Here is a 24,850-nt window from a genome sequence, read left to right on the forward strand (position 1 = left end):
TCACAAATTCATGGTTTCTCTTGGCCATCCACTACAAATTACCTTGATTACTGTTGCGTGTAAAGGCCCTTACACTACTCCCGTGTGTATATATATTACTTTACACATGTGAACTCACCCTTGCGGATGTAAGTGTACCGTACCCTAAGTATAAATACACTCTTTTATTCTTTGTGTGTACCACACTGGTACACACCCATCGGTCGACTCTCACTCACTCACTGTTCACTAAACCATTGCCGCACCTCGATCAACATGCATAATCTTTTGCTTCCGCTCGTACTCTTCAAACTGGTATTAGAGCACAAGAATTGATGCAGATAGTCATGACCTGCATTCATTCATTCATTGGCAATCGTGACCATTACCAGACAGGCAACAACTATCAACATTAGGTGCAAGCCTAACGGGCACTCCACAGATTTGACAGATTGTCGACATCTGGTCTGCAGCAGACAAACACACAGCAGGTGACCAGCTCAGGCAGGCGACACGCGTAGGCATGACAGGCAGGTTGGGTAGCAAGCAATAGGCGCAGGCCTGGCAGAAGGCAGAAGGTCGACTCGATAGTTGGCAGGTGACCAGATTGCGCGTGTCAGACAGACGGCGACGGGCCAGGACTGCAGGCGACGGGTCATGCAGGGGCGATGGGCCAGAACAGTCAATGTTTTGACATTTATTTATTTATTTAATTTCTTGAAGAATCAGTCCCCTTATTTTAGCCCATGTTTGTGCACACAAGCACAGAACGCAGATCTATGCGAATTAACACATAAAATTTGTGGCTTTTCCCAAATTTGATGCAAGACATGCATTACAATGACTATTGACCCATAAATTGTAGACATTGGGTGCACATGCCTTGAAAATTTTGGGACTTTTCACATATCAGTGAAAGTTTGCTCTGTTGAGCCAATTTCATTGAAATTTGTGCACTCTTGGCCCTAAAAGTTGGGGCTTTTGTAGAATTCATAAAATTTCTGCAACATTTACCCATATTTGATGCTTGGGAAGATGTGTTGATGCAATTGGGGCAGATTCACTGCAAAAAATTTGGGGCTTTTCACATCGGTGATGCACATTTTGAGTTGATTAGAGCCTAATAGTGAAATTTGCAGCAGATTCATTGCTAACTAGGAGAAATTTGGAGAAATTCACTTCTAGTTCTGGCTACACATCGCGCTGCTGTCCCCTCGCCAGACACGCGCGTCCAACTGGTCGCCCGTCCGATCGCGCCTTCCGTTTCGACTCGCCCACTGTCCGACTGTCCTGCATGCTGCCCGCGACTGATCTTGGCCGTCTCTGTTCTGCTCGTGCGCCCTCGCCCCCAAGGTGTGTAACGGCCGCCTATTCCCCCTCTTGCCTGGCTGTCCCCCAGGTTGACCGTCTCTGCCCCCCCCCGCGCCAGGCCACTGTCAGTTACTTGTGCGCGCCGTCCGATCTGCCCTAAACCCCCCCCCCCGCCCCCCAACCCCCAACCGAGTGCTGCCTGGACGAGAGGCCTGGCCCACGATCAGTCCCCCCCCCCCCCCCCCCCCCCCCCTTTTTCTTTTTTCGTCCCTTCCCCTCCAGTTGCTCCCTCCCCCCCCCCCCCTCTTTTTCTTTTTTCGTCCCTTCCCCTCCAGTTGCTCCCTCCCCCCCCCCCTCTTTTTCTTTTTTCGTCCCTTCCCCTCCAGTTGCTCCCTCCCCCTGCAGCAACTCTCCATTCAGCGACACAGCAGCGCAATAGGTAGGTTCTCCCAGTAGGGACGGGCAATGGAAACCTTTGGTCAGACGCCAGCGTACTCACCGAGTGTCCCCCCAGTCGAACACCTTGCACGTAGTCCTCTCTAAGGAGCAACTCTTAGCCATCCGAGCTAAGGAGCTGGAACTAATGGAAACAGCAATCTATGGTCAGGTAGTAGGACATTCCCCAGCTAGGGCCTAGCTTCGGGACTGGCTCCACTCCACGCTGAGCATTGGCTCGGCGCAGATCATGGAGGCGGTCATGTTGGGCCAAGGGATCTTCATGGTCTGCCTTAGCTCGGCAGACGCAGCTCGCGAGTTACTCGCCAGTTCACCTTATGCATCCACGAAGGGGGTCATATACATGGTCCCTTGGTACAGTGGCTTCACGGTGGAGGTGTTTGCACTCCACAACAGGTTTCTTCGGCACCCGGTCACCCTCCTCTTCCCCGGCCTGGCGATTGAGTACCGCCAGCTAGTGGAAGACTTCGGGAGGCTCTTCGGCACTGTCCTTCCCGCGTCCTTCGCGGATGCAGTGACAGCGGCAAGGATCCCAAAGGTACGGGTGGCCGTGAAGGAGGTCAAGAATATCCCATAGTTCCTAGAGATTGAGGCAGGCGAGCATTCCTTTAGGTAGAAGGTCATTGTGAGTGGGCAACCAGCACAGCCCCCCCTTGCCAGGGTTACCACCCCCTCCCCACACCCACCATGCATCTCTAGCCACTCCACCATAGCGCGATCCAATCCACCCCCATCCCCCCCCCTACCGAGCACTCCCCCCTGATCCGCACCCAAGTCAGGTGAGCCCCCCCCAAACCCACTCCCCCTCCTCCCACAGGAGGAGATGAGCCACACACACCTACCTCCTTTACACACCAGCAGTCCCCCCCCCCCCCCCCCCCCACACAGCCACCACCTCATCTGCCCTTGTCACCCGCCTTACTTTCCCGAGACAAGCACAACTACTGCCACAAGAGTTTTTTCGCAGTGGCCCATGGTCTTACCTGCGAGTTGCGGAGTGCGGAGAGTTCCCACTACGTCTAGAGGTGGGGATCTTCGTGGTTCGTAAGTCAAGGAGGGGCAAGGTCCACCTACTAGCACCACCGGATGGACCAAACTTCGCTTTCTTCTTCCAACCATCCTTCTCAGAGGAGTGGACGACTACACAGATTGAGGAGGAATTGAAGAGTCAGGTGGTAGATCACATCTCCCAGTGGATGGGAGATGAAGGACTAGCACTGTTTGCACAACAGTAGCCAGGCTGCATGATGGACATTAACTGATGGACATTAACGGTGAGAAGCATTGAGGGATGTGATTGCGTGGCCCCCGGCACAGGCGGCCCGCTTCTACCAGTGTACAAAGTCGCAGTTTTCAGCATGGCTAATAGATGCATTGATAGTACCACCTAGAGTATCTATCACCCCTATGGTCGGGCTAAGGGCCACCATGGGGGACTAGGGCTCACCATCCAGGCCAATGGCAAAACGTACCTGCACGCTTCGCAGTCTCTCCTCCTCATCTGTAGCTTCCACGCCGAATAGATGCATATTCGGTCAGTCACAAGTTTCCCCACGAGCCTACACCTTGCATCCTGGAATGTGAACATTCTCCACTACAATGGAGCACGTGGCTTGAGGTAGTTGATTGTCCGACAAGAGCTGCAGCCTGCCCTCGCCGGACGGATAGACATCTTGTTACTACAAGAGCACAAGCTCACCCTCGCCCAAGCTCAGTGGGTTGGGAAGGTACTGCCAGGCAACTCGCATACTTATTGGGAGCAAGCCATAGGTGCCCACGGCAGAAGCGGAGGCGTATGCACATCTATTGGTCCGAGTCTCACCAGGTGTGTACGAGACCACGGGACGATAGTGGCAGGAAGGGCTCTATGGATCAGACTCAATATGGGGGACTCGTGTGTTGGAGTCTTCAATGTCTATACCCCTACGGAGGTTAGGGCACGTAGCAAGTTTTGGAGGGAAATTGTAAATGGACTCCCTGAGGTGGACTCCTGGATTGTTGGAGGAGATTTCAACAATCTGGAGGCTTTGGAGGACCAATAGTGCAGGTGAAGAAACTACTAGGGCATGGCCGGGGAGGAGCAGGAGGCATGGGAGGTCTTTTTGCTTGCAGTCAGAGCACGGGATGCCTGGAAAGACCCTGCCTTCCACAAGAGGGAGACGTCGTTGGACTTCTCTTGGGGATATAGACAACTAGGCGGAGCCTTGCTGGAGCGGTTGGAGAGGTTTTATGTGGGAGAGTGGGGAGGTTCTCGCGGAGGCCAGATTGAGCAGTTGGCAGGTACCACACTATCCGATCACTGCCCGGTTCTCCTGGCACTTGATCCCCCAGCATCCGCCCTAGATACACGATCCTGTTGGATCCCTGACTCAATCTATAGAAGGGAGGAGGTGTCGAGACAGATAGAGCAGATCTGGACAAGAGAGTGGGAGAGGAGGGATAGGATAGCAAAGGAGGTCGCAGAGGTCCTAGCCGAGTCAAGTAGAATTTGCCAAGAGGCAGCCCTACAAGCCAGGCAACAATGCTGGGAGAAGGAGAAAGCACTCCGGCGGGACCTGGCAGCTACGCAGAGATTGTTGCAGGAGGCACCAGGGGACCCCATCCTCCACGCACAAGAGGTACGTGCGCATGCAGCCATTGCTGGCCTAGAGGACAGGTGCTTGGAGTTCTCTTTCCGCAATTCAGTAGCTTTTTGGGCGCGAAAGGGAGACACGATGTGTAAGGAGTTCTTCCACGTGCACCAGCCCAGCACCGCGGGAGAGTAGATACGCAGCCTTAGGGATCAGTATGGGAGGACCCGTTCTAGCCCTAACGAGGTGATGGAGATTGCCACTGACTATTACACACGCCTCTTCCAACAGGAGATAGCTTCAATTAGAGAAAAAAGATGCAGACAACAGGTATGGGATCACATCCCGTCCCTTGTCACAGAGGAGATAGGATACGTCCTCCTAGTCCCCTTGACAGAGAAGGAACTAGAGGAGGCTTTTCATACACAGGATGGGCAAAAATGCCCGGGGAGGATGGCCTCTCTAAGGCCTTCTTCACTACATACTGGGAGGTGGTGAAGGACCCCCTACTGAGGACTTTCCAGGAGATATTCTCCTCAGGACAGATGCCAGGGAGGCTATCGGCAAGCCTTATCAGTCTCCTCCCCAAAGGGGGAGACCGGTTGGAGCTATCCCAGTGGAGACCGATCACCTTATTGTCAGTGGCCTATAAGGCTCTGGCAAAGATGATTGGTAAACGATTTCGCCATGTGCTTCCAGACATCATTCATGACACACAGACAGGCTTTGTACAGGATAGGAGCATCCTAGACAATGTATTTACATTCTTTGAGGCAACAGAGTGGGCTCAGCACAGTGGGCAAAGACTGGCAGTATTACTATTGGACTTCGAGAAAGCCTACGACAGGGGACTGGGATTGCCTAGAGGGTACCATGGTGAAGTTAGGATTTCCCCACGCTTGGATTCGTGGAGTCTCCGGCCTGTACAGATCAGCCACCAGCAGGGTTCTCATAAGAGGAAGGCGAGGGGAGGAGGTCCGAATGGAGAGATCGGTCCGACAAGGTTGCCCCTTCGCCCCATACCTGTTCCTATTTGTCGCAGAGGCGATGTCCCACTTCCTCAGGTCATGTGTGAGTGGACTACGCAGCCTCCGACTTCCAGTGAGAGAGGAGACTGAGTTGCTAGACTCAGAGTACGCAGATGACACAGGACTCTACCTAGAGGATGATGAGGTGATGCTGGAAAGAATGAGGTTGGCTCTTGAGGTGTTCTGTGTTGCAGCGGGTGCGAAAATCAACTGGCGAAAGTCGGTTGGCTTCCTCACAGACCCGAAATCCAACACGGAGTGGGGAGTCCACTTGGGATTTAGATGGGTGAGCAGAGGGCAAACCGTCCGATACCTAGGGTTCTAGGTGGGACTTGATATCACTCCTGCCCAGCAGTTTCTTCCTGTTCCAGAGTCTATTAGGAGGAAACTGACCTATTGGAGCACAACTCGCCTCTCACTAGCCGGTCGAGCCTTGGTGGTTAACCAGGTCCTCCTAGAGACGGCCTGGTACATCGCCTCGTGTTGGTGTTTCTCCTCATCATGCGCAGGGCAGCTTCGCTGCCTGGTGCGGAATTTCCTCTGGTCAGGGTCTGATGGCTCCAGAGACTCCAGGGCCAAGGTGGCTTGCGATCATAGACCCAGAATATCAGAGTAGGGCCCTCTTGGGCAAGTTAGTTGTCCGCGGTCTCATACCAGGTGGGCAAACCTGGAAGGTCTTACTGCAGGAGGGCCTTCAGGATTGTAAACCGAGGCTTGGCGGGGAATGGAGGCCGTCCCTGAGATGGATCTTCACTTCAGCCCAAATTACCCCGCCCAGATCACCTTTCCTGCGCAGCCTACTCCGCATGTGGCAGGGCCTCCGTAAGGCCCTAATCCAGAGCCCCTCAGGCTACCAAGAGGAAATGGACCGTCAGCCGGTGATCTGGAACCTCCAGGTCAAAGACAGGGAAGGGGCACAGTTGGGTGAGCGCCCCCACATCCAGTGGGTTGGGTGGGAGGCCGGCTTGGCTCGCTCCATCAGGACATGGCGGGAGGTGTATAGGATGGCAGACAAGGAGGTGCTACAGCGAGTATTAGGGTGCTCGAGAGGAGTGGAGTTGAGGAGAAGAGAGATAGACGCAGCAATACCTCCCGGCAGCCAGGTTCTCTCCAACAGGCATCCCTCTTCAGGTGGAAGGTAGAGTGGGCGGGGCCCCCTAGGGAACCTTCTTTACCGTTCAGGAGCGGGGACGTCTGGCCCTTAACAGAGGGCAACAGGATGAGGGGATTGCCACTCTCTCATGGAGGAGGATTTGGGTGGTGGGCCTTCAGGGGAAGACCTAGCGACTGGACCCCTATGTCTTCTGGATGGAGCTCAAGGAGTGGCGCCTTTGGATCTGGGAGGGTAGACCACTTGATGAGCTGGAGTGGGACCCAGGAGAGTGGATATGGCCGGCCTCTGCGGTTGCAAAAAAGCCACCCAAGCTCCTAGAATACACTGCGAGGATTGGCAAACATGTACTGATGCAGGAGGATATGGATTGGGCGCCGTCATGTAGCAAACACTGGGCGGAGCACAGCATCACGGAGCCCTTCCAACAGACCTTCTGGCGCTGCTTATGGGATAGCTGGAGGCGGAGGAGGGTGTCGTATTTTTTATGGCTGGTGGCACACGGAGGTTTGGCGGTGGGAAGCTGGCTTGCCTAGATGCAGAAGAAAGGAAGTTGTAAGCGCTGCACACAGCAGCCTCTAGAAACCCCAAAGCATTGCCTTTGGTCTTGTGAGGAGGCTCAACTTGTATAGAGAGGAGCATGCCGTATCCTTCGATGTATAGCCCCCAGCCTTGGGTGTATTTTATGGGGAGCTTTTTGTTGGCAGGCAGTTAGCCAGGGCCGTCACCTTTTGTATGAGGCCGGGATGCACGACATGATTTTCATGATCGAGGCAGGGTCATGTGCAATGGTTAGTCTGGAGGATTTACCCATCCCCCAGGTACTAGAGCCCACAGCAGACCGCTCAGAGATATGGGAGATCATAGGGAGTCTTACTGGATGGCATATTTGGAAGGCGCCATGCTAGGTGGTCTTCGGCGGAGAGAGACTTTCAGCACTTACGACCTTGGCAAAGCTATGGACCTCCATCATTCACTCCCTCAACGGCCGATGGGAGCAGGTGCAAGGTGAGTCCATGGCGCGTCAGGAACTCCGTGGTCACTTCATGCGTACCTAGGGTGGCCAAGGCCTATTCTTTGTGCTGCAGGCAGGTAGTCCCGTTTTGCGATGCATCAGCTGCAGTTTATTCTGTTGAGCTTGAGCACTTTGTTGTAATCAACTTTTGAGTAATATAATTAGCCACATTTTCTTAGAAAAAAAAAATAACTAGGAGAAATTTGAACTTGGGATGTTTCAAATGTTGTAAAAGGGCAGCTTCTCTTGGTACATGTATTGCTGAATGCTCATTATGCAGTGAAACAGTGGTATATACAGCACTTGGGTTATTGCATTTGGGCATTATGGTGATGTATTACTGAAGTGGTAGCTGTTATTCATGCAAATGTATCAGATTTGATTTGTGTACATGCTGTAATCAGTACTTGAGACTGAAATTGCAGCAAAACATCTACTTCTTGGACATCTTGGAAGTACAAGTATGTATACTTGCTGTTACGCTCCGCAACTTTGCTAATTGGCTGAAAGTATTCAGCACTTTATTCTAGTTTTTATTGCCGAAGATGGCTGGCAGTGCATCTACATCTAACACAAAGAATCTCTTTGAGATTCGTAAATTTGATGGCAATGGCTTCGATCTTTGGAAAGATCGTATGCAAGGTATACTCTTTATGAAGGATTATGATGATACCTTGGCAGAACATAAGGCTATTGCTTTGTCAAATGAGGATTGGGCTAAAATGATTAAAAAGGCCATTACTTACATTAAAATGGCTGTCACAAATGATATCTTGGTTGATATCTTGGAAGAAACTCAAGGCTACATACGAGAATACAACTCCTGTCAATCAAGTACATCTCATGCGAAAGTTGGTTAACTTGAAGCTTGATGAGTCTAAACCTGCCTCAGAGCATTTGAAGGTTTTCACTAGTATTTTAAGTCAGTTATACAGGATGCAGGATTGCCAGCTTTTGATTCTAAATTGAGGGCTATCTTCTTGCTCATGACATTGCTTCATTCATGGAAAGCACTGGTTGTATCATTGAGCAACAACCCCAACTTGACATTTGATGGTATGCATAGTTCTATTCTCAATGAAGAGATTGGATGCAAGGCAAGTGGGGAAAACAATGGATTAGCCTAAGAAAAACAGCAAAATGTCACTTGTTATCAGTGTGGTCGCAAAGGGCATAAAAAGCCCGATTGCATGTACTTTAAAAAGAAACAAGCTAATGAAAAAGGCAAAAAGAATGAAAAGGATGGAGCCTCTACCCCTAAGGAAATAGAAAAAGAAAATGTGGTATCTAGTGTTGTAATTGAGGAGATAGAAGAAGATACAGATGCTGATTTGTTGGTTGCATCTTCATATTCACATGCTATGATAGTGAAGGACATGTATATCACTAAAACAGATGTGATAGATGCCTTGTTGTCAGCTCATGATGGTTTGTCACAATCGTGGATTGTTGACAGCAGTGCTTCATTTCATGTAACTTCATCTTTAAAAGTGCTTTTCTTCTGATCTAGAACATAGAAAGTCTATCTAGACAACAACCATCCATGTGATATTGAAGGAATGGATACTCTACACCTAGCTCATGGAAATGGTCAGGAATTGATCCTTCATGATGTTAGGTATATACCTGGCATCAAGAAGAGCTTGCTTTCTGTTGGACACCTAGACAACAAAGGTTACTTCACTACTTTTGGTGGTGGAATGTAAAAGATACAAAAAGGGGCTATGCTAGTCACTAGAGGTGGTAAAAAATGCACTCTATATTATCTCTACTGTAAGGCACTTCCTGGAAAGTTTGCTGCAATTGCTGAAGTGCAGTCACACATGGAGTTATGGCACAAGCGTCTTGGACACATGAGCCAAAAGGGTTTGCAGGCACTTTCTTCGCTTGGAAGAGTTGTTATGAAAAACTCAAAGCTTAACTTTTGTAATGACTTATGTTTTGGGAGCCTCTAGGAAGGCAAGTATCTTGGATTTTGTCTTTTATTGATGACCATTCTAGAAAGCTATGGGTTTACTTGCTTAAGCAGAAAAGTGAGGCATTGGATGCTTTTAAAAGGTTTTATGCATTTGTTCATACTCAAAAGGGTTTAAAATTAAAATGCATAAGAATAGATAACGGGGAAGAGTGTATATCTAAAGAATTTAATAAGTTTTGTGATATCAGTGTGATTAAACGTGAGCTTACAGGTCCTTATAATCTGTCATCTAATGGTGTGGCTGAGCGAATGAATCGCACATTATGTAAGAAGATTCGGTGCATGCTGTCCGCAACTAATCTCCCGCAATCGTTTTGGGGAGAGGCACTTAAAACCGCACTGCATAGATTTCCACATTATGCACTTGAAAGTGGCATCCCCCCTGAAGAGATTTAATTTGGCAAGCCTGCTTCATACGACCACTCAAGAGACATTGGTTGCGAATGCTATGTACATGTATCTATTGATAGCAAAACCAAACTTGACATGAAATTTCATAGAGGCATCTTCATGGGTTATGGAGATGAAGGTGAAATGGGCTATAGAGTTTGGGTTTCAAGCATGAAAAAGGTGCTATGCAATCAGGATGTGGTATTTAATGAATCAAAGTTGCTAAAAAATGTTACATCTAATGACTTAGACAAAAAGAAAGTGAAATTTCAACATGATCAACCACTTGAACAGCCATCAGCCCACTCAAAATTCAGCTCCATTTGATGCTAATTATGATAACCAATGTATCATCATTGAGCCACATGAAAATAGGTAGCAAGGGGATGCTGAAAACCAACTTGGGCAGCAAAATCAGCATGCTGAAAATGAATTACAGCAGCCTAAAAATGTATTATAGCAACCTGATTATGCAATTCAAGAACCAAATAATGAGATCATTGACATTCCTTTGGATGTGGATCCATTGCTTGATAACACAGATCATTGGATAAGAAGATCTACATGTATCAGAAGACCTATACAAAATTTTGATCCCTCTTTGGACTGCATTTTGCTCAAAGGCAAAGGTGAGCCGCTTACGTATAAAGAGGCATTATCATGTGAGTTAAAGAAAAAGTGGGAGTTAGCTATGCAGAAAGAAATAAAATCATTGTATCAGAGTGATACTTGGGATTTGGTTCCATTACCCAAAGATAGGAAAGCTATTCCTCACAAATGGGTAAAATAAAATCAAGTGTGTGGATGGCAAACAAAAATACAAAGCCACGCTTGTGGCTAAGGGCTATATACACAAAAAGAGGACATTAACTTTTAGGAAGTCTTTTCACCTCTTATCAAAATGACCACTCTTCGAATATTGTTTGCCATTGTAGCATCTATGGATCTTGAACTTGATCAGATGGATGTTAGGACTGCATTCATGCATAGTGATTTGGAAGAAGACTTAAACATGAAGCAACCAAAAGGCTTTGTTATACAAGGCAAGGAGCATTTGGTGTGTAAGCTTAGGCAAAGCTTGTATGGTTTGAAATAGGCTCTTAGACAATGGTATAAAAAGTTTGATGCATTCATGCTCTCACATGTGTTTAAAAGAAGTAATGCAGATCACTGCTTATATATCAAGAAGGCTGATGATGGAATCCTTATTATACTTGTGCTTTATGTGGATGATATGCTTATTGTTGGTAAGCTTAAAAGCCAAGTTAATTCATTGAAAAAACAGCTGAATTTAGCATTTTCCATGAAGGACTTGGCTCTAGTTGAACACATTTTGGGCATGCTTGTGACGAGAAATCGAGTGTAGCAACTCTTGTTTCTCTCATAAGAAAAGTACATCAGCAAAGTACTTATTCGTTTTTCTATGGCTGATGCTAAGCCACTTGAAGTTCCCTTACCAACATATCTTAAGCTTAGCAAACCAGATTACCCAAGAGATGATAAGGCAGCCAACTCTATGAAGGGTGTACCTTATGCTTCACCTTGTGGTTCACTTATGTATGCTACGGTTGCCACTAGATCTGACATTGCTCATACAATGGAAGTTGTGAGCATATTTATGTCAAATCCTGGCAAAGCACATTAGGAAGCAATGAAATGCATCTTACGATACATTAAGGGCACACAAAGAAAATGTATTTGCTATGGAAAGGGTACATTGGATCTGCAGGGGTATTGTGATGCACACATGGTAGGTGATTTGGATACTCGCAAATCTACTAGCGGGTACATCTTTACCTTGACTGGTGGGGCAGTTTCTTAGTGCTCTACATTGCAAAAGATAGTAACACTTTCTACCACTAAGGTTGAATATATTTCAGCCACCCATTGAAGCTTCGAAAGAAGCTCTTTGGCTTGGTCCTTTGGTCAAGAATTTTGGGCTGCCCACCAAAACACCTATACTTTGATGTGATAGCGAGAGTATTGTATGTCTGGCTAAGAATGCCATGTTTCGTACACGTACCAAACATATTGATGTCAGATATCATTTTATCATAAAGGTTCTTGATGATGGTCTAGTCACACTGACTAAGATCAAAACACAAGATAACCCTGTGGATGTTCTCACTAACAATCTTGCAAAGGCTCCACGTGAGCATTGCATTTGACTAGTGGGAGTTGGTTAATGGTTTGCTTAAGACGTTTAACTAGTAGGTTGTTGGGTGTAAACGCCCTTATGCTACTCCCGTGTATATATTACTTTACACATGTGAGCTCACCCTTGCGAGTGTAAGTGTACCATATTGTAAGTATAAAATACATTCTTTTATTCTTTGTGTGTACCACATTGGTACACACCCATCGGTCAACTCTCACTCACTCACTGTTCACTCAACCACTGTTGCACCTCAATCGACGTGCATACTCTGTTTTGCTTCCGCTCATACTCTTCAATTGCATCTCTATTTTGTGGCTTGTTTCACAATTCTTGTACACGATGGCAAGATAGAGGGGGAGCTAGACATGCAGTTCCACTAACCAGTCTGAGACCACGTTCCAAGTCTCATTCTTTGAGTAAGGATCACACAGTGCTCATTTAAATGTGAGGGGATTCTTGACCCATTTATCGACACACTCAAGGTGAGTAGTCATTGAGATTTCAAATCTAGTCAAACATTATGTTGACTTTTTAGAGACAGTTGTTGTATTACTGAAAGACGCAAGGCTTATATATTAAAACGCTATAGCTATGTTAGATTGAAAAGAACAAAAGGGAGATAACCCAAGCTTTTAGAAGTCATTCTCATAGCAATCTAAGTTGAATAGGAGGAAGGAAGCAAAATCCATCAAAGCCTGCTATCCTCCAACCATGAAACCCCACTAACGGTCTCCCTTCCCAATTGTTTAGAAAAGATGGTAGATCCTCTACTAATGACAAAGAGCTGGCCACAAAACCAAACATTATCAAGGTCCTTCCTCAACAAGGCCAATGTCTACTCTTGTGGTAAATGCAAATGGACTAGGAAGATCTTACCTCTCTAGAGTGAAACAATGTCTATTCTAAATAATTGTACTTGGGAGAAATACAAAGAATCACATAGAATATAGCTATAACCCTCTAGATGGAAGGTTTCATGTTCAATAATACGGCGTAGAGAAGGCTGAACAGAAAGTAGAGAGACCTTGAAGGATCCAAACACAAGATGCCATAGATGAACATCCATGATGGCATTGATGGTGCACACCCAAGCATATTAGCTCTATGCATGATGAAGAGATATAGACTATAGGCAAAAGACACATTGATAAAGAATCTACTCGAAGCATTTGATAAATCACGTGCACCTCTATGAGTGCTTGGCCGAGCATGAAACCTCTATTTAACACACATGCAGACAATTAAAAAATTACCATTTTTTCATTGCTACACAAGGTCAAGAGAACAAACTTTTGAATGTGACTTTTTTCACTGCCAAAGAGGTGCAAAGAACAAGATATGGCATACAATCATTTATTTAAAGATGAAAAAGAAAACCAATTGGGATACAAATGCTAGACCTATAATTAATCACTGTCTCTAATATCATCCTAGTAGAGCATTATCCAACCTTGATCATCCTATGATAACAGGAGAGGTTTATCAAATAATAAACATCCATCTCAGCATAGCTTAGTAGCTTTAACCAATTGTGAGACTCTCTTAGTAGGGCTTCTATGCCATATCCAAGGAGGGCAAGACAAAGATCTGGTAGAAAGCCATTCGAGTACTTTGGAAAATTCTAAAAAAGAGGTGGCGCTTGCTATCTTCTAGGTCACAAAAGCATACATGCATTGGGAAATCCAATCTAGAAAGCATCCTCAAAGATTATGCTAAGATCTATAAGACTGGATCATCTTTCAGGTCTTTGAAGGTATTCAAATGAATCCTAAATCTTTCATGTTTTTGAAGGGATTCAAATGAATCCTAAAAACATCAAGATAATTTAAGAATGGTGTGATCTTTGTGACATACATGAGATGATCTTTTCTTAGCTTATGTTTCTATTACCGCTACTTCATCAAGCATTTTATACATACATCTTCTCCTCTTCATGACCTTACAAAGGAGAAGAGCTTCTTCCAATGAAGGAAGAAAGAGAACGTAGCCTTCACAAAGCTAAAATAGCCCTCACTTCAAGTCCTATTCTTAGCATTCCAAATTTAGAAAAACCATTTGTATTGGAAGCATTTAAAATCCATCGTCTAAATGATGTGGAGAAATATTAAATTTCAACAAATTTATAGCAATCAGGCTTTCATCCAAATTATTCCATCAAAGATTATTATATTCTCAAGAACAATCACCTTTGTATCACTTTTCATGTTCAACAGAAAGTACTGAAAGAAATCATGAGCATCCTTATGTAGGACATAGAGAAAGACTAGCCACTTTAAATGGAATTGTGAGTTTCTTTTATTGGTCAACATTACAAAGAGATACACATAAGGCTTGTTTAGGTGTGAAAAATCCAAGTATGAAACTAAAAAGACTCTAGGATTATTACAATCTCTTCTAGTGCTTGATGCTCCATGGAATCTACAATGGATTTCATCTCGCGTATTCCAAGAACACCTCAAGATCATGATATGGTTTGAGTCATAATTGATAGATTCAACAAGCAATCATATTTTATTCTATATCATAAAACATTCAAATCCTCACAAGCTACAAGATTTTTCATTCAATGTATCTTTAGATTACATAATATGCCTTTTGAAATCATCTCAAATAGAGATTTCAAATTCACAACCTTTTTATGTGCTTTATTTGAGAACATTGAAATCACTTTAAAGTCCTCATATTTTCATGCTCAATTTGAAAATCAAACAAGGTTTTCTTTAACCTGGTGCATGGATCCACAATAAACTATGATCACTCATCGGTTCTCTGAATCTCACTCTTTTGGATATGTTAAAAGCGTTTGTTAGCAAACATAAGTCACAATGGGAGAAGTATCTTTCATTGCCAAAGTTGGCTTACAAAGATACAACGTACCCATCCATAGAAAAATCTCTAAATGTGATAATACAAGATAAAGTGATTTTTTCTCCAATCATTCGGACTAAACATAATATTTCAGCTGCTGATGATTTTACATTAGATTTAAAAATAGTAATGGATTAAGCTCAAGCTACTATTAAAGCTACCCAAGGGCAGCAAAAGAAGGAAATAGATAAATATAAAAAACATTTGGGTCTTGAAATCGGTCAATACATCTTGTTGAAATTTATTAAAAGTAAGCTAAATTAAGGTTCTAGTAAATATTCATATTTTCCAAAGCTCTCCAATAGATACTTCGAATCCTTTAAAGTAATGAACAAAATAAATAAAGTTTCTTGTCAGCTAGAGCTTTCTATTCATTGCAAATACATAATGCCTTCTGCGTAAATTTGCAAACCCTTGCATAAAACCAAAACTAGAGGAACCCATTATTGAAGATTCCACAATAGTCGAAGAAATAAAATATCTCTTGAAACTTGAACAAATTTCGTTTTATAAGGAGTGAACCATAAGAAGTGACACTGTGACGCAAAATATTTCAAAAATTTACATGCAATAGATGTATAGTGGATAGATGAAAATTTTATAAATGATTACCTAAATATTTTGTGACCATATGAAAAAGCTTTTTAAAAGAGCATAATTGGATAAAAGCCAGAGGACTGCCATAACACTTTTAAAAAAATATAAAATTGTATCATTTCTATTATTATGCATATTTAGTTCTTTATTACATTCGTTTTCTTTGCACTTACTAGATATAAAGAAAAGTACGTTAAAGTTGACCACCAAATGAGTGGTCATAGGTTATGGTAGATCCATGTAGTGGATTTAAAAAAACATAGTACACACTTCTACCTATATGACCAAACTAGATGCTTGTGACCAAAACTCCAACATATCAACGTCTAGCTCGCATATAAAAAGAATTAATACCTTGAAGTGTGACATCGATCTGCCACAGCACAGACAGTTATATTCTACAAGATGACATAATCATGAAATGTTTCTACGACGTACATGTGTAGAGCAAAATCTTAAAATGCATATATCTTAGCATAGATGTGGGAGCTTTCGCTCAACCGCCAAGACCCACGGACTGCTTATTGCTTCAAGTGTTCCAAGCCGAGCACTAATGGCTACCTCTCACATAGCAGACGCGCCATCCACATCTACAGGTGTAGTGAGCTTACCTCCATGCCATTCGAGTTACCTCCTCTCCGGCGCACTCCGGTAGCTCCACGATACAAGTGCAAGCTTCAAGCAAGCTCCATCCTCGAGCCCCACGCTCCAAGCTCCATCACCGCGAGCAAGAGAAGAGAAAAGAGAAGAAGAGAAGAAGAGAGGAGAAGATGGAGAGCTTCTCCACCCCACAGTCCCTCACCCTCACACACTTACTCCCTCACACTCTCACACTCCCTCTCTCAAGCACAAGCTCAAGCAAGCAAGAACAAGAAGAAGAAGAAGAAGATAAGAGCTACTTTTGGCCACACACAAGAATAAGCTTCTCATTCACTTTTCAACTTTATATACAAAACCCTAAATCCCTTTTAGGCAATCATCCCCTTTCCCCCTTTTTTACATGGCCGGCCATAGCCTAGGCCCTTTTTCCCATTGTCCTTCTATCTTCCTAGCTTCCTTTCCACCGCCCGTCTACATTTACAAATTGCATAGGTGAGAGTCCGGCGCTCCTTGAATTAAACCATGATACGCTTGCGCTCTTTTACAAAAGTATTGATTCGCGCTTTTTCTTGTGCGCCTTTGCCTTCCATTTCTCTCGCCTTGGCCTTTGTCTTTGTCTTTGTCTTTTATTTTGGCTTTCTGGCTTTTCCACTGCCTGGCACTCTTTTACAAGATTTCAGGGTGCGCCTTTGTATTTTAAAATGTACCTTTTCCCTTTTGCAGCTGCCTAGGACTTTTAAGGTTGCCCTTGCACTTTTGGCCTTTTCTCCTCTTCTTTCTTCAATCGAGCTACCTCTTTTCCGCCTTTGCCCTGCATCTTTTTTATTTCCTTTTGCTTTCTTCATGTTAGAATTAACATTACCCCCCTCCTAGACGAGTGCCAGTCCCATGGCACTCTGCATCGAAGGTAGCATGCGGAGCTTGCACCGAAGACGTGAGTAGAAGGGTTGTTGTGGGTTGCCTTGGAGGAGCTCTTATGTTGGTGCGGAGGAAGGAAGTTTGTGGCACTATGCTATTCCGATTGGCTGATAATAGGATTGTTGTATATGGCGATAGGGCTATTCTTTGTTGGGAATGGCCACTCATGGCTGGCACGGGGTTTGGTGTGCGTGGGATGCTCATGGTGGATCTTGCTCGTGATGATTTGTTGGTGGTTTGCATGATGAAGTTAAGGACAAGGGTTCAGAGTTGAGTGTTGATATAGAACTGACGGTGCTTTCGTTGGAGTCTTTAATACCTGCAATTGGAAACCTCTCAGGTGGTCTCTCCCTAAGAGGTAATGCTAGTTTTCGTAGCATGCATAATACATATTTGGATTAGTTTGGGAGACAGGTCGAACTCTAAGCAAGCCTGGAGTATTGCCCTGTACTTGAGGACCCAAACTATGTATAGACTTTGGTGCAGATATTACGTAGTTAGAAGGCCATGGGCTAGGTTCTCGTAACAATGTGTGGATGAAGCCAAGTTGTCCCTGTTGAGAAGTTCTCGTGAAAGTGTATGAGACATCCTTTGCGTTGTGACTGCACGACATAGCATAATTGAATACAAGGACACCGCACTTTCGGTAGCTGGAAGCTATTGGACTTGTTTTGTGGAGGACGGTGTACTTTTCATCGCCAATCGTGCGGTGCCTACCACCATTGATCGTAATGGTATTAAAGCAGAGTGCCGGAAGGGACCGTGCAAGTGGGTCAGGGTGACAGGTCTAACCATAGGCGAGACAAGCTCACCTCGGTATGTCCTGCCCTTGATGTGCCCTGAACTTTTGTGGGTGATGCTAGGGGGTTAGGGGGCTAGGGACGGAGCCAGCCGACCAAGGTCACTGGACGCACCTCACTTAAGGACCCCTAGGTGCGGTGCTGTGATCGTGGGTGATTCTTATTTCTTCTTCTTTTTTTTTTGCCAAAGTACAATCACTGCAATATGCTGAGGCTATGAGCCGTTTTGGCTGGGAAATGTCAAGCCTAGAAGGCTCTGGAAATGGATATGACAATGATGATTGTGCCCGAGCCTCATTGTTAGGGGAGCCGTTGTTGCGATATTGGTGTGATTGCGGGGATACCCGTCGTGAGCTCACTGTAGCGCTTGGTCCTAGAAGAGAGTGTAGCCCACGACTATGCTTTGGTACGAGAAATGTGGGTACTCGCAAGGGTGATTTTTCGCATTCCGCATCATGGCTGTGTTGAGGTTCGTGTGCGGTTTGTGGTCTTGCGGTGGCCTGGCCGTTGGACACGTTTGTGCGACAACCTGTGTCATCCTGCATCCACTTGTCACTTCGTAAGAGTATATGCTCGCTTGCGTTAAGTACATCGAACAAATGCAATCATGTTAAGACATAATTTTTCAGAATTCTATGATGTCTATTGGGATGCCTATTTCATTGCTTGTCAAGGTCGCATACATTAATGAGAGGTAACGGAAATGTGTACAAGTGGAGATCTTGCCTCTTAACTCATCAAAAACAAAAAGTTATGGCATACTGACTTGTCGAGCTACTTGCACATCATTGGGGTTTAGTCGATAGGTACGAGGAGGGGTAAGTCTGGTTGGCTAGGCGACCGGGGCGGTACTAGTGCGGGTTTCCCGTGAGGCTGTACAGGGAACATGTCGGCCGAGACATGAATGGTGTAGTCCCGGGCCGCTACTGTTTCCAGAATGTCTCTAAACAATTCATTAAATTCTTCCCTATCCGGGGCCGCCTTGTCACTTCGTAAGCACCTGGTGCTTGAGCGTGCGTTGGGGGTCTGTGCAACTGGCGTTGCCACATACTGCGCGTTCCTTTGAATCTCGACTTTCTTGGCCCGGGGATTATTCGGCCTTCGTCCTGGACGGTGTCGCTTAGGGTCTCGCTTTTTCGTGTACCTTTTGAGGGTGGGCACGTAGCGCACCGATGGAGGGGCACGTGCCGCATGTTCCTAGCGTGTGCAAAGAGCGTCCTTGCACGCCAGCTGACCGTGGTTCTCTATGTTTTTCTTCTGGAAACCTGCAAAATGCCATATAAGAGTTAGGCTTTGATACGGGATAAGAGCGTTCGCATGGCGGAATTTTAGTGTGGGTTATCTAACGCATATGACTTAGAAGAGGCGGAGTGGGACGCACTGTGCTCGTTGTAGCGGGGTGGCCCTCGTGATGATGTTGACTCAGCCTCCCGCCATTAGCAGGTCTTGGCTCACACCGAGTTACATTGGCTGGTGGCTCTGCGTTTGGAAGGCTCCTCCTCGAAAGGATAGGCCGGGGAGGGGATCGTGGACAGAGAGAGAGAGAGAGACTGTGCCCTGCTTACATCCTTTGGACAGAGCTACCGTGGTGGTAATGCGGAGCACCTGCTCTTTGCCCGGAGACGTGCATAATCTAGTGAACGTGGAACCGGCCTAGCATAGCTTGGTAGCCCTGATTTGTCTGTCTGCGCTTGACTTGTTATGGCTTATGCGTGTTGATAATGTCTATACAAGGTGATACGAAGATCATTGTATATATATGTGTACACACATTTGTCCGAACCCTTGTCGCTTCACTAAGATAGAAACCAATGGTAGAACTCGGGATTGTACTGAAGCGTGGCACACGCATCTAGCACACGTGGTAGCTTACTTAATACTGATAAGTATTTCGCCACATCGAGTAGCATGGAACCTTGTCCGAGTCTATTGGCGACATGTAACTCCTTCTCAGCAAGAACTTTATCAAACAGAGGGTTTTCTTGGCTTTGTTCGGCCAAGTCCTTGCCCCGAATGGCAGTCAGCACTCGAAGGGAAGTTGGTGCCACATAGGTTGGGTCTCTTTGGGATCGCCATTTGGCCAATCGCTCCTCAGAGACCGTCATGATCTGAGCCCCTAGTTCGGCCATTGCAAAGCGGCTTTCACACCAACGCTGCTCAAATCGACTCTGGCCTGCTGACAGTTGCTTTAGTTGCTCTATGTCTACGAGATTCGGTTGGCAGAGCACTTCATTGAACGTGACGGTTAAGCGCAGTTCGTCAGCTTCCTTGCCCGAGATGAGTCGCAAGCGTTCGTGTAGGAGCCTGCTATAGTGCTCATCAAGATGTTCCTGCTCTTCCCAAGATAAAGGGAAGGGCAAGTAATCTCCAAGCTTCTCCTTGGGGATTGTGCCCATGTCCGCAAGGACGTAAACTCGTGCGAACACCTTGAGCTTAGCATCCAACTCATTTAAGCATTCTACGACACTTCTATGTTCAACGAGGGCTTGCTCGGTTGCTATCTCATGCAAGGTTCTAGGAGTTTGCCTAGGCTTTAGCATGGCTGGGGGTTCAAGCCTATATGAGCAAGATTGGTCAATGCTAGGATTGCTCATGCTCTTGGCGTTTCCATGTTTCTCTTGAGGCTTCGTTATTGCGTCATGGTTCTTTTTGGGTGTGACTAGTGTGAATTCGTCATCCCGTCGTGACAGTGTTGTATCCACTCTTGATTTGTCAATGCGAGTTCTATTGTCAGTGGATAGAGTGTTGCAAGCAGCCATTGATGGTAACGACAGCTTTGATTTGTCGGAGCATACGGATGTGTCTGAGGTTTCACCGCTATTAGGAGAGGCATCAGTGGGCTCATTGGTGGATGGACTTAATGCTTTATTCATCAGCTCTCCAGCACTCTTCGTCCCAATGTTCTTGGGGTCCACAACCACCTGCAACTGTTGTTGTTTTCGTTGTTTTCTCCTCTTTTTCTTGGTCAGTGCAGGTGCATCTAAGGCTCCAGACCCTGGGCTATATCGACCATTGATGTGCTTGGTTGGGCCTCAGCATTTCCGTTCTCTAGTGGGTCCTCATGGGACCTAGTCGTGGCTTGCGGAGTAGCCTTGCCAGGTTGCATGGGTACAACTGTCTCCCTTTTGGGAGAGTCTAGCTATTCCGCTCGTTCCCCTGTGCTTACCCCTCCAGCCCAGGTTTTAGGTGCTTTGGAAGTGCTGGAGTTGTCAAGGAGGTGGGTCGCGACACCTCCTTCACAGGTAAACTACTAAGGACACGTTCCGCAAGGGGCATTGTCACGGCCAAAGGCTGTGACGGCTGTGATCCCTGATTTGAAGTACTAGCAGCTAGTTCGATGGACTTGCTACTATTGGCGGATTGCGGTATCCGATCCTTAAGGCGATCGGAGATGGTCGCATCTTTTGTTGCCCTTTGAGCATTCATCTGTGTAGATCGAGCATGAGTTGATCTGGTCACATTGGGTTGCACAGGCATATCCGTGGGCCGAGAGACACGGCTAGTGTCAAGTCCTCCCTCTTGGATATTTGGAAGCCTTGATGGAGATAGAGATTGAGAGTGAGCAGCCGCCATTGACGACCGCTGTTGTTCTTCCTGTGTCCGTTTGGAAAAACAGGATATAGGAGATTTGGGACTCCTACGTGGGCTTGGCACTGCCTGGAGAATTTGCTCGTGATTGTTAGACGATTCTGTCATTAGCTTTGTTGAGCAATCAGCCTCATCTTGAGCAATGTTGTGCCTGTGGTGCTCATTATCCTCTTGGGAAGTCAAAGGCTCCCTGGGCACTAGTGGACCTCGTGCATGCTCGACAGTTACCTCTGACATCTGCTTGCTAAGTACGCTAGACTGGGGATCCACTTTTTGATAGGCCATGTTTGGTTTCTTGATTTCATTAGTGAGGGGTTCAATCACTCCAATATTTTTGGTTCAAGACTTGGATTTTCGTTTAGGTTTCCTCCTACGCCTCTCTACTTTGGACATAATTTGGGCTTCTGACAGGGGTGGTTTAGCAGGGGGTTTTGGTACCCAAATCCATTGATTTCCTGCATAATATCCTTGAGCACAAAGCAACGCCTTGGATATCCATCGTGGCGTTGTGCTAGCTCTCTATCAACGCCTTCGTCTATAAGGCTTGGGCTTCCTTCTTGGTCTTCTACGATATTTGTATGAAATCCTATCCTTGGCCTTGTCTCCTAACCCTTTTGTTTCAAGTATGGCCTCACTCACTGGTTCTTTCTGTTTAACCTGCGCTTGTATTAACTCTTTCAACAACTCCTTGCTCTCATTACCAGGCTCGCTTGGCATGTCAAAATGCTCCTTGCCGTTCCCTCGAGATTCGTTGAGATCACCCTTGCTAAAGGTTGTGACTATCCTCACACCTTGTAGTGTCAGGTGTATCCTCTATTCTACATAGTCAGCTCACATTTGGTCGCCCTTTTGAAGGGTCTTCCCAGGAGGAATGTGAGGGGGTGATAGGATCCAGGTGCAGCTGAGACTGTAGTAGACAGTGAGAGAGTGAGAGAGACAGAGTGAAGCACGATACCCAAAACGAATAGACTGAAAGAGTGTGGAATGAAAGTACAAAGTACAACCTTTAAACCTTAGGGTTATAGCGGGTGTTCACACCCGAATACGGTAAGTGCCCATAAGTGTGTAATATAAGCACATAAGCGCATACGAAAATAAGACTATTAAGTCTGGGGAAAAAAACCTCTCCTACCGAGAGTAAAAAGTGCCCCAGTGTCCTACTGATCCCCGACACTCCCATATGAGCGTAGGCGTAAGTGAGGCGTGAGTCAAATACCCAACAAACCCCCCTGGAGTGAAGAGTGATCAAGAGTACAAGGATCATCCGCCACCAAAGAATATCAAATTTAAAGCATCGCGAAATACTTCAAATTTGTCACGAGGAAGAGCTTTGGTGAGAATGTCTGCCACATTACTGGTGGTAGAACAATAGACAAGGCTGATATCACCTGCATGTAGCCTCTCTCTGACAAAGTGATAATGGATCTCAATGTGTTTCGTCCGGGCATAAAACACTAAGTTCCGTGCCACTGCAATGGCACTCTGACTGTCAGTGATGAACAAAGGAGTAGGCTCTGTAACAGATACATCCACATCAGCTAGCAAGCGTCTAAGCCATACACATTCAACTGTGGTAGTGAAAGCTGCCTTGTATTCACCTTCACATGACAATGTGGCAACAGTGGATTGTTTCTTCCTAACCCAAGAAATGCAAGAAGAGCCAAGAAAGAAACAATTGCCACTAGTGGAGTGACGTGTATCATAATCACCAGCCCAATCAGAATCACTGTAAGCATGTAACTGCAGTGGTCCCCCTTGGCATAAAGCAACCCAAGAGATCGAGTACCCTACAAGTAACGAAAAACACGCTTGACAGCTTGCCAATGTAACATACGTGGCTGATGCATATACCTACTCAAAGCTGAAACTGCAAACTGTATGTCCGGCCTAGTGTTGCATAGGTAGATACGACATCCAACTGCAGGAGCATATGTATGTATATCAAACAAATCACTGTCATCATGTAATGACAGTTTCAGTCCAGGTTCCATGGGGGTACAAACTGGCTTGCAATCCTGTAAGCCAAACTTCTCAAGAAGCTGCCCAATATACCTTGACTGTGATAGCCCAATACCTCAAGTATCATGTATCAACTGGATACCCAAGTAGTAATGCAAAATTCCCAAGTCAGACATGTCAAAAGTTTGCTGCAAATTTTGTTTGAATGCTGAAATCTGATCACCATGTGTTACAGTGAGCAAAAGGTCATCAACATAAAGACATACAATCAGCATAGATCCTCCTTCTTTACATACGTAAAGGGTAGACTCAGATGAGCTGTTGAGAAACCCCTAACCAAGCAAGAAAGCATCTATTTTTGCATACCAAGCTCTAGGAGCTTGTTTCAAACCATATAGTGCATTTTTGAGCTTGTATACCAAATGTTCTGAGCCTTCAACTGCAAAACCAATGGGCTGCTGTACATAAACTTCCTCCTGAAGTTCCCCATGTAAAAATGCAGTCTTGATATCCAGCTGATGCACTGTCCAACCATAATGTACAACCAAAGCAATCATAGACTTGATGGTCGTCATACGGGAAGTAGGAGCAAATGTCTCCTCATAGTCAATGCCCTTTTTCTGTGCGTAGCCTTTAGCTACAAGCCGTGCCTTGTATTTATCAATGGATCCATCTGCTTTCCTTTTCAGTTTGTAGACCCATTTCGTTCCAATGGCTTTATTCCCAAATGGCAAAGACACCAAATCCCAAGTTTGATTCTTAGTGATAGAATCTAATTCAGCTTGCATTGCTGCCATCCAATGCACACTGTGTTGTGCATCCTCAAAACATTCAGGCTCTTCATTATCAAAAGTACTTGCTGCCATAACAAACTCCATGGTAGGTGCTGAATCATGCAAACGAGTTTGCCTTCTAGTACGACCAGCCATGGGTGCATCCAAAGGACTATCTTGCATAGTCTGCAAATACCATCTAGGTAACTGTCTAGCTTCCTGACTGTGTGCAAGTTCTTGCTGAATTTCAGTTTCAGCATTATGCTGAATATTCCGATCAGCCAACGGCTGAATTTCTACACTTTCCATAGGAGCAGCTGGCTGAACATTAGGTTCATTTTCTGAAGCTCCAGCTGATTCACCAAAAGTAATGGGCAGCAGCCCTTCAAAAACATCACGGGCAGCCTGATATGTGTCCAAACCAGCCAAGGATAATTCTGATTTTTCATCAAAAACAACATCCTTGCTAACAAAAACCTTCTTTGTAACGGGATCATAGAGTCTGTAGCCTTTGCTCTCACTGCTATATCCCATAAAAATGCACTTAACAGCCTTGTTGTCCAACTTTTTTCTAAGTACCTGTGGAATATGGGCATAGGCAAGACACCCAAAGGTACGGAAGTGGCCAACACAAGGTTTACGGCTGTTCCAAGCCTCAAAAGGTGTGATGGTCTTCAAGGCTTTGGTAGGGCATCTGTTCAAAATATGGCAAGCACACATGATTGCTTCCATCCAAAAACTATGAGGCAAG

The 24,850-nt window shown here is 45.7% G+C and overlaps 1 protein-coding gene across 2 annotated transcripts in view; it reads right to left on the minus strand.

The window, feature by feature from the left end:
• Positions 1–24,850, minus strand: part of LOC148022293 (mannosyl-oligosaccharide glucosidase GCS1-like) — a 188,767-nt gene that overhangs the window by 21,351 nt on the left and 142,566 nt on the right. The gene's annotated exons all lie outside the window — the stretch shown is intronic.

Source organism: Lygodium microphyllum, chromosome 17 (genome assembly GCF_053477565.2).
Source record: "Lygodium microphyllum isolate KBCC chromosome 17, Lygodium_microphyllum_v1.1.10, whole genome shotgun sequence".
NCBI lineage: Eukaryota > Viridiplantae > Streptophyta > Polypodiopsida > Schizaeales > Lygodiaceae > Lygodium > Lygodium microphyllum.